Genomic DNA, 10329 nt, shown 5'->3' with positions numbered 1-10329 from the left:
AGGACTATTTCACGAATAAGGCGAGAACAGCGTAGGTTAGCCCGCTCTGAGGGCGGATTTGAAAGTGAATCTGAGGAAGAAACCAGCCCCTGTTCTACTGATTCGGTTGTTTTATGTGCAGAAAACATGGCAGCTAGAAGAGTTTCCATTCAGGAGGAAGGAGCTCCTGATTTTACAATGCAACCGTTTCAAGCGCATCATCCAGCGGTAGCTATGGATTTTGAAATAAAGACCACACTGCTAAATTTGATGCCCAAGTTTCATGGCCTACCTGCTCAAGAGCCTATCAAGCACTTGAGAGATTTTCACGCAGCCTGTTCTACTATCAGGCGTGATGGCACTGATGAAACTTCAATTCTGCTGAAAGCTTTCCCGTTCTCTCTTGAGGAAAAAGCAAGAGAGTGGTACTACACTCAACCTATAGCAAATGTATCCAACTGGGATACACTTAGAAAGGAGTTTCTGGAGAAATTCTTTCCATCTGAAGTTACTGATAAACTGAGGAAGGATATCTCTACAATTGTTCAGGATGACAATGAGACTATCTTTGAATACTGGGAGCGCTTCAATAATCTTCTGGAAGCATGCCCCCACCACATGATTGACAAGATTGTGCTACTCAGCTATATCACACAAGGTATGAGGCCCCAAGATAAGACCACATTGGAAAGTGCCAGCAATGGGTCTATGAAGAAGTACAAGACCACTGATGAAGCTTGGCAATTGATTAGTGATTTAGCTGAATCTACTCGGAACCACAGACAGAAGCAAGGCCGTTCAAAAGCCGTTGCAGAAGTATCTTCTAGCATAGAGAATGCTGCTCTAAATCGAAGCATCTGTGAGATGACCAACCTGCTGAAGCAAATGCAGTTGAGTCAACAAGCTCAGCAAACTCAACCGCAGTAAAACCAACAACTAGTTCCACAAAGAATTTGCGGAATTTGTGCTGATTACAGCCATTACACTGATGAATGCCCGCAGCTCCAACAAGAAGACAACATGGTGGCATCCACTCACAACTTCTATGACCGCCCCAACCAAGGGTACAATCAAAGTGGAAATAATAACCATGGATGGCAGGACAATTCAAACCAGAATTGGAGAGACAACAATAATAGGGGAGGCAGAGATAACCAGGGAAATCAGAGGTGGAATAATAACAACAACAGGCAACAAAATCAACCTTACCGAGCACCTCACCTGAGGCAAAACTAAGGACCACCGAACAATCAGCAGTAAACCTCTCAATTTACTCATTCTTCTGTATCTTCTAATGAATATTTATTACAAGCTTTTGAGAAAAGACAACTGGCCATGGAGAATACCATCGTGAACAGTATTAATGCCAGTCTGAATGGTTTCACCTCTACTCTGCAAGCTTTTATGACACAACTTGGTTCAGCACAAAATTCCAGTAACCAACCTTCAAGCACCACTGGAATCCCCTCTCAACCATTACCCAATCCAAAGGGAGGCATTAATGCCATCACCCTAAGGTCCGGAACCACACTGCAGGAGAGGAATCAGGAGGAACCAAGCTCACCAGAATACGCCTCAGCTGAAGAGGTGGTAGAAATCGAAGATGTTGAAGAGGAAGAGGACATACAGGACATAGCTGAAGAAGAGATAGCTCAACCACAGGAAGAAGCACAAAAAGGCGCAGGCACCACAGAAAACACTACTCCCATTCCATTTCCACAACTTGCAAGGAAGCCCAGGAAGCAGCTGGAACCTGATCCTAAAATGGTAGAAATATTCAAAAAGGTTGAGGTAACTGTTCCCCTTTTTGATGTTATTCAGCAGGTACCTAAATATGAAAAGTTTCTAAAAGACTTATGTATCCATAAAGACAAAATTAATGAATTAGAAATTATTCCTTTAGGTAGTTCTATATCTGCTTTAATGGGAGGATTACCTGAAAAATGTAGTGATCCAGGTCCTTGCATAGTTAGTTGTACTATTGGTGGTGTAGTAATTTATGATTGCATGTGTGATTTAGGAGCATGTGTCAGTATAATGCCTTTGTCTATATATGATGTTTTAAGGCTCCCTCCCTTAAAAAGGTCGGCAGCTCGTTTTGTGTTAGCAGATAAAAGCATTATTACAGTGGCTGGAGTTGCTGAAGATGTTTTGGTGAACATTAAAGGGCTCATATTTCCCACTGATTTTTATATCTTGGAGATGCCCTATAATGATTCAGATAAGCCATCATCAATCCTACTTGGAAGACCATTCCTAAAGACATCAAAATTCAAATTGGATGCTTTTTCAGGAATATACTCCTTTGAAATAGATGGCCGCATAGTGATCTTCAATCTGAATGGAGTCATTAACAACCCCCCCCCAGAAGATCGTTCTATCTTCCAGTGTGATGTCATAGACGAAAGTGTGGCTGAAGTCCAAAAAGAAGAGTTTGAAGAGAGGCACACTGGACAAGGTCCGAGTGTGGGGACCCTCTTAACTGACAATGAGGACACTTCACCATTTTCGCAAGCCCCAGATAATCCAGAGCCTGCCCATGATCAAAAGTTAGAATTGAAACCTCTCCCTCCACATCTCAAATATGCTTATCTTGAGGATGAGCAGAAGCTTCCGGTTATTATTGCAAGGGAACTGACTTCTCAACAAGAAGAGCAGTTACTTGATGTACTGAGGAAGCATAAGAAGGCAATTGGGTGGAGTTTGGCAGACATAGTGGAAATTGACCCTCAAGTATGCGAACACAGAATATTTTTAGAAGAGGGAGCAAGACCTGTCCGTCAACCACAAAGAAGATTGAATCCCACCATCTTGGAAGTTGTCAAAAAGGAAGTGACCAGACTATTGGAAGCAAGTATCATATATCCCATTTCAGACAGTGAATGGGTAAGCCCAGTACAAGTGGTGCCCAAGAAGTATGGAGTCATTACAGTGAAGAACAAGGTTCTGAAAACTGGACCGGTCATCAAACCGTTCTAGTCATTACAGGATCTAGTGTTGTTTCCAAGTTGAGGTATCAACATAACAATTAACAAATAGTCATTGAATAACAAAGCATAACATATCACCAACTACCTATACACTTTAACTCTCCTTCCACTACCATCATCATCATCATTCATCAGTTTATTTATATATGGCATTGGCAGGCATAACAAGTTATTAAACACAAATTCCAAATTCAAAACACTAATCAGTGATCACACAATCGCAGTGCGATAACAAAACGGTAGCATAACAACAACAGCAGCACAATAAGGGGAAAAGAACAATGAAAGTCACAAAAGAAATTAGCAATCTTATTCCTGTTTCGTGCATTTAATTACTCATAAACAAAACTCAACACAGAACAACACAAAGAACAAAAACAGGACTAAAATGAATCAACTAATCAGTAATCATTCAATCCAAAACAGAGCTAATCATTCCATGATTCAAGTTTAAATTAGTAGCACTAACAGAATCCCCCAAAAAAATCAATGTTCTGATCAAAACTAAGAACAGAGAAGGAATATTCATTAAGGTGTCCAAATCCTCATATTAAGTCTTCAGCCACTAGCAAACCCAGAACACAAAAACACAATAAACAAAACTTTTGATTCTAAAACTAATAAATCTCCAAAAAAATATAGATTGATTTAAATACTCACTATTTTCAACAAAAACTAAGGCATATCAACGCTCAAATTCACATGAAGTTCACCATTTTAGAAACAAGTTCACATTTTGGTAACTATTGGAATAGGTGACAGCAAACTAAGTCCAACCAATTTCATTTCCTTCCCACTTTAGAATCCGGCCATCGGCAACGTTGGTATATGGCCCTCTGCCATGACAATCGAACACGAGACTCTCAGGACCAAGGGCTCCGGTGACGTGGAGGAGGCGCGCGGCGTGGAGTGAGCAGTTTAGGCAGAGTGTGAGGAAGATCTGTTGAGTGCGACGGACAATGGCGATCAGGCGACGAACACGACGACTGACGACGATAGAAGTGCGGCTGAGAAGACGAAAACCAGACGCGAATGTCGATCTCAACGAAGAAGCTGCAATTGGCGAGACTGTGAGAATGAACAGGGGTTGGAGACCTGGAGCACGACGACAGCGCGATGGACGGCGGTAGTGCCTCACTCCCTGCGCCGGTGGTGGAAGTTAGATGGCTAGGGTTTGTTTGAGGGCAAAACCAAAAAGCTCTGAAGAGAAAACGTGTGAAGAGGGTGTGTTGGACTGTTGGGGGAAGGGGGGTGAGTGAGTGAGTGAAGGGGCTGAACGTGGGTTTTTTCTCTTTTTTTTAATAAAAACGGTGCATTTATTAAGAACCGGCCGGTTACCGGTCCGGTCCGACCAACCGGTTCTCGGCCGGTTCAGCGGTTTTCGAACGGTTTGCAGATGGGCGGTTATTAGTGGTAGACCGAACTATTTTCATTGCCGGTTCCCGGTTTGACCGGTTCAACCGGCTGGTCCGGTCCAGTTTTTAGAACATTGGTGAAGAATGAGCATGGGGAGCTCATAGCAACTAGAGTTCAGAATGCTTGGAGAGTTTGCATTGATTACAGGCATCTCAACCAAGCTACCCGTAAGGATCACTGCCCACTTCCATTCATTGATCAAATGCTGGATCGCCTGTCAGGTAAATCACATTATTGCTTTTTAGATGGTTACACAGGTTATTTCCAGATTCATATAGCTCCTGAGGATCAGGAAAAGACTACTTTTACATATCCTTTTGGGACTTATGCTTATAAGAGAATGCCCTTTGGCTTGTGCAATGCACCAGCCACCTTCCAAAGGTGCATGATGAGTCTTTTCTCTGATCTTATTGAGGACTGTATGGAAGTTTTTATGGACAATTTTAGCGTTTATGGTGATTCTTTTAACCTTTGCTTAGATGGATTATCTAGAGTATTAGATAGATGTGCTAATACAAACCTTGTATTGAATTTCGAAAAATGCCACTTTATGGTAAAGCAAGGAATTGTATTAGGACATGTGGTATCTAATAATGGCATTTCTGTAGACCCAGCAAAGGTGAATGTTATTTCTAGTTTACCTTACCCCTCTTCTGTGAGGGAAGTCTGTTCGTTCCTTGGCCATGCTGGTTTCTACAGGAGATTTATTAAAGACTTTAGTAAGGTGGCACTTCCCTTATCCAGATTACTGTAGAAGGACATTGAGTTCGAGTTCAGTGAAGATTGCAAACAAGCATTTGATAAGCTGAAGACTGCTCTAACTCAAGCCCTAATTGTGAGAGGATCCGACTGGAGCCAGCCGTTTGAGATCATGTGCGATGCTTCAAACCATGCAGTAGGAGCAGCGCTGGCTCAGCGTGAAGGTAAGGACCCTTTTGTTATTGCCTATGCGTCTAAGACTTTAGACACTGCCCAGTCCAATTATACTATTACTGAGAAAGAGCTACTTGCTATTGTTTTCGCTCTGGATAAATTCCGAGCTTATTTACTTGGTACTAGAGTAGTAGTGTATTCGGACCATCCAGCTCTAAAGTATTTATTAGCTAAAAAGGAATCCAAACCAAGACTTATACGTTGGATACTGCTGTTACAAGAATTTGATTTAGAAATAAAGGATAGGAGTGGTAATAAAAATTTAGTAGCAGACCACTTGAGTCGCCTTGAACATATTAAGGATGATTCTACTCCTACAGATGATAATTTTCCTTTTGACAACCTGCAAGCAGTATCTGAGGTAGTCCCTTGGTATGCACCTGTTGCTAATTATTTAGTTAGCCGCACATTTCCTCCACATTTTTCTAAACATCAAAGAGACAAGCTGAAAAGCGAGTCTAAATATTATATATGGGATGACCCATATTTATGGAGATGTGGCGCTGACCAGATAATTAGACGTTGTGTACCTCAATCAGAATTCCAGTCCATTTTAGAGGCCTGTCACTCATCTAAGAGTGGAGGACACTTTGGCCCTCAAAGAACAGCTAGAAAGATCTTAGACTGTGGATTCTAGTGGCCTACTCTTTTTAGAGATGCCACTGAGTTTTGTAAATCTTGTCACCCATGCCAGAAATTTGGTAACATATGCAGGAGGGATGAGATGCCTCAATAATATATGCTTTTCTGTGAAATTTTTGATGTATGGGGCATTGACTTCATGGGTCCATTTCCAAATTCTAGTGGATATTTTTATATATTGTTAGCTGTGGATTATGTTTCCAAATGGGTGGAAGCAATTCCTACCCGCACTGATGATGCTAACATTGTTGTTTCCTTTGTGAGAAACCATGTTATATGCCGCTTTGGATCACCACGAGCGATCTTGAGCGATCAAGGCACCCATTTTTGTAACAGGAGACTAACAGGCTTGATGAAGAAGCATGGGATAATCCATAAAGTTGCAACAGCTTACCATCCCCAAACTAATGGGCAAGCCGAGGTGTCAAACAGAGAAATTAAGCGTATCTTGCAAAAGATAGTAAAGCCTCATAGAAAAGACTGGAGCACCAGGCTACAAGATGTACTGTGGGCATACAGAACAGCATACAAGACACCCATTGGGATGAGTCCTTTCCGCTTGGTTTATGGAAAAGCTTTCCATCTCCCAGTTGAAATAGAACACAGAGCCTTCTGGGCAGTTAAGGAGTGCAACATGGGAATTGAGAATGCTGGAACTGAAAGAAAGTTGCAACTGCAGGAACTGGAGAACCTTCACCTGGAAGCTTATGAGAACTCCAGAATATACAAGGAAAAGATGAAAGCTGTGCATGATCAAAACATCAAGAAGAGAGAGTTCCAACCTGGAGATTTTGTTCTCCTTTACAAATCTCGACTGAGGCTCATGCCCGGTAAGTTGAGATCAAAATGGGAAGGTCCATACAGAGTAGAAAAGGCTGAACCGTACACAGTCTATCACCTAAGCCATCCTTCAAGCTCTGAACTTATTAAGGTTAATGGACATCGCCTGAAGCTATACCATGGTGAGAAGGTGCAGAAAAATAAGGAGCTTGAGATCTTCCGCCTGGAAGATCCCCACATCGCAGCAGATTGAGCTATTGGAGCGTCCAACTTACGGACGTAAAAGCAAAGAGCTTGGTGGGAGACAACCCACCGCGGTATGATTGTTCTTTTCTTCACTCTTAGTTTTTCTTCTTTAATAACTCTTCTCTTTATTAGTGCTTTCGTGCTCTTTCAATTACATATCTTTATCTTTTATTTAAAAAAAAAAAATTTCGCCACGCGACGCGATCGCACCAGCGACGCGTCCGCGTGGCAGGGGGAGTAAAGAAAAATAAAAAAAATGAATAGAAAGTTACGCAGGAGGAGCGCTGGAGTCGTGCCAATGGCACAAATTGACCCACGCGACCGCGTCCCTGACGCGTTCGCGTTGCATGGGAATCATAGCCTCCCACGCGATCGCGTGCCCCACGCGGCCGCGTGCCCTGCATTTTCGACGTAAAAGGGTGCACAATGCTATATTGTGCGAGAGTGGTGCTGGATTGGTGCTGGAAGCACAATCCTTGTCACGCGACCGCGTCACCGACGCGGCCGCGTCAATTACTTTCTGACGCACACTCACGCGATCGCATGACCCACGCGATCGCGTCACCCAATTTTGGCTATTAAAATAAATTGAACAGAGAGTTGTGCTGGAGCGAGGCTACACTCGCGCCAGCAGCGCAACACGGGTCACGCGACCGCGTGACTGACGTGATCGCGTCATCTTACCTGATGCGCACCCACGCGAATGCGTGCCCCACGCGGCCGCGTTGCATGCGCCGCACAGCTAACCCCCAATTGCCAAATTATCTTATCTTTCTTTCCTCCAAATCCTAATTTTTCTTTTCCCTCCTTCTTTCTTCTTTCCCCCTTCCCCTTTTTATCTCACCTCTCACTCTCTCTCTCTCCTCCATTAACAAGGTTTTACCTTCTTCTTCCTTCTTCTCTTTTCTATCAATCTTATTCTATTATGTATATATATTATTATTTTCTTTTTCTTTTCTTTTTCTTTTCAAACTTTTATTTTTCTTCTTCTTCTTTTCCTTTTACATGGTGTTATAAACCTTTTGAGTCATCACCCCTCATTATATGCTTGTGGATTATTGCAAATTGTTTGACAATTATTTTTTTTCTCCTATTAAAGGGATTGCTTGCATGTTTATCTTCATATTTTCTATACCCTATTCACCATGCATGCTATATGTTTGTGAAAAAGCTCATGTGGCATTATGCACTTCTCTATGTTGCTATACTATTCAATGCTTGCTTTTCACAACTTTCTCTTATTATTTTATTAATTTAATTGTCAATACAAACGTGATAGTTTGTTACAAATGGTAATCTAAACTGGACATTGAATGTTTGATATATACTACTCATGCCTTTGCCTGCATGCCAATAAACCTCTTACATTCCATTGTCCTACATGCACTTGCTATATTTCCATTGATGAGCTTTTCACATGTAATCCGTACCATGTGTTAATGTCATTTATCTTTATTGTGCATTGACTATCACTTACAATACCCTCTTTCTTGCTTTATCTCTTTGAATTTAATTTCCTTTCTCTTCCCTTCTTTCAGGATGGCCACCAAGAAAGGAAAAGAGAAAGCTACTTCTAAACCACCAGCAAGAAGAGGAACTAAAAGAGCATTAGTGGCAGAGCCTTCTTCAACCGCAGTCAAGCCCTCAACAAAAAAAGTTAAGAGGATAATAAAGGTGGACGACAAGGAGAAAGCCTTTCCAGCAAAGGACACTGCGCGATTTCCTAATCGCTACTGTGAGCAGATGTTCCCTATCCTAGCAGAAAGGAACTATAACAATGAATACCTTCTTATCCTCCCGTCCAATATTACCGCCTTTGTTGAGCCGTAAATTGAGCGAAGACAATGGGGTTTCTTACGGAGACAGCCGAGGCAGGTCAATCTCTCTTGGGTAGTTGAGTTCTACTCCAACTTCTACATACCGACCCTGCAGTCTGTTTATGTCCGGCAGAAGCAAGTCCCCATCACAGAAGAGGCCATTCAGCAAGCTCTGAGTTTTCCCCTATTCCAGCAGGAATGGACGCTTTTCAAGAAGCCACCCTTCAGCGCCAGAGATACCAATTTGACTAGGACTCCGTTCTCGGAGTCATTGCATTACCTGGTAGCCGTTGGATCTACGGATACCACCGTACCCGCCCTAAGGAAATCTTGGCTTCCACACTTACCTTGGAGGCTCGCGTATGGGCACAGATCATGTCCCATTACGTCTTTTCGAGCACTCATGAGTCCTCTTTCACTGCAGACATGGCTGTTCTACTATGGTGCATCCTTACAGACCAACCTCTGAATCTCTCAAGACATATCTGGAATGCTATGGAACACGTACAAATCATGGGCAACCTACCTTTTCCCGACCTGGTCTCAGATCTTGTCTCAGCAGCCGGAGTCTCCTACAGAGCTGGGGACACCAAAGCCATGCTTCCACGGGATGATCAATATGTCCCTAACGGAAAATACCTCAGACTTTCAGCAGCCACTACAAGCCAGCCTACTGAGCCAGTTAAAGATATTCCTTCTTCAACACCACAAGCATCTACCACTGAGAAATTGCTCCAACAGTTACTTGAAAAGTTGGATCGGCATGAACAGAAAGCTAAGATGAGAGAGCGCCGTAACAAGCGCCGATTCACATACCTCAAGGAGCTGATCATGGGCAAATTCAAGGACTCAGACACTCCGGACTCCACTTCTTTTACCAGTACAGGGAGCCATGATGGTCCCGACTGTGGAGATACTACTACCAGCCCACCCCTATTCCTGACAGATGGCACCGAGGACGGTGTAAAGCCTTAAGTGTGGGGAGGTCGGTCAGTACCTGACTTCTGGAGGTAAATTCTCTTCTCTGGCACCAATAATTAGGATATTTTAGTTAGATTTTCTTTCTTTTATAGAATAGAATAAATTGCATAGGTTAGAATAGTTGCATGCATGTTCTACTTGATTGAAAAGACAATAAGTTTCTTTTAAAAATCTATCTTTGGAACAAAATTTCACTAATTTTTCAAAATTTTTATGATAAATCTGCTTGAGTTGTATTTGGAACATGATGTTTGAGCTAGAGAACACACAACCTGTGAAAGATTTGAGCCTTTATGTATGGTTACATTATTTAACCATAATTATTTTATTCTTGTGTGTTTACTTCTCTATGATTGTAATCTATATTTTGTTTTATCTTATATGTCTAATATTTATTATATTTACATGCTTGCACATGATTGAGGCCATTATTTGTTTAAACTCACTTATCCAGATCAAGCCTACCCTACTCAATTACCTTTGTTAACCACTTTGAGCCTTTAATTCCCATTTATTCGATATTTTACCACATTACTAATCTTAAG

The 10329-nt window shown here is 42.1% G+C and overlaps 1 non-coding gene across 1 annotated transcript; it reads right to left on the bottom strand.

The window, feature by feature from the left end:
* Nucleotides 1-495: 495 nt before the first annotated feature.
* On the bottom strand, nucleotides 496-603 carry LOC148561536 (small nucleolar RNA R71). The gene has a single exon (XR_015887645.1). It is a non-coding gene; the product is annotated as a small nucleolar RNA R71 (small nucleolar RNA).
* Nucleotides 604-10329: the final 9726 nt, after the last annotated feature.

This window comes from Arachis ipaensis, chromosome B6, assembly GCF_059453495.1.
Source record: "Arachis ipaensis isolate K30076 ecotype BB chromosome B6, ASM5945349v1, whole genome shotgun sequence".
Classification (NCBI taxonomy): domain Eukaryota; kingdom Viridiplantae; phylum Streptophyta; class Magnoliopsida; order Fabales; family Fabaceae; genus Arachis; species Arachis ipaensis.
This window is presented reverse-complemented; position numbering and strand designations above follow the sequence as displayed.